Genomic DNA, 918 nt, shown 5'->3' with positions numbered 1-918 from the left:
TATTACCGAAGAAAGCGACTATAGTAGCAGCAAATCTACACTTACAAAATGCATTACCATACAACAATTTAAAAAGGTCTATTACAGAAGAAAGCGACAATACTAGCGAAAAATCTACACTTACAAGATGCATTACCATACAACAATTTAAAAAGGTCTATTACCGAAGAAAGCGACAATACTAGCGGAAAAGCTACACTTACAAGATGCATTACCATACAACAATTTAAAAATTATCGAAGAAAGCGACAATACTAGCGGAAAATCAAAGTTGCTTAACATTGGCGAAGAGTCAAAAAGATGGTGCAAATACTAGGTCGATTGCCTTAACTTCCTCCGTGGCCGAACGGTTACTATACCGGACTGCCACGCAGAGGTCCCGGGTTCGATTCCCGGGCCGGGAGTTTGGGTGTAATTTTTTGGTTGTCATGTGTGTGCGTTATTATTAAAAAACAAAAAAATTCGTCGCACCTGCTTGCCCATAGAAGGCGGCGCAGCCTTCCCAGTGTAAAGTGAGTCTTATATGTATACTCGATGAGGGAATCGTTTGATGACCGTAGTTCTCTTACCGGATGCGACCGAGTCAACTACGTGTGACTGTTGTCAAGCGACTCGGATGGTAGATTAAAGTTTCAAAGTGTTTTTGTATGAGCTTGTTGTCGGATCTTTCTATTTAGTTTCCAACGACTTTTTAGCCGTAGCGCCATCTATTAGAAATCCATGAAAGTATTTTGTCAAGGATCTACGGATTTTTTAAATTAATTTTGTATTAATAATTATAACAAACTAGTTGAGTAATCTCACAAAAAATTATTGAATATGAATTCAATACAAATTTAAGTTTCAACGTAAGGGCGCCGGTTGCAGCGCTTTTAGCAAATGTACGTTTAGAACGATTTTGATTATTTTTTGTATCAT

The sequence above is a fragment of the Hyposmocoma kahamanoa genome, unplaced genomic scaffold, assembly GCF_003589595.1.
Source record: "Hyposmocoma kahamanoa isolate Upper Pololo Valley unplaced genomic scaffold, ASM358959v1 92, whole genome shotgun sequence".
NCBI lineage: Eukaryota > Metazoa > Arthropoda > Insecta > Lepidoptera > Cosmopterigidae > Hyposmocoma > Hyposmocoma kahamanoa.
This window is presented reverse-complemented; position numbering follows the sequence as displayed.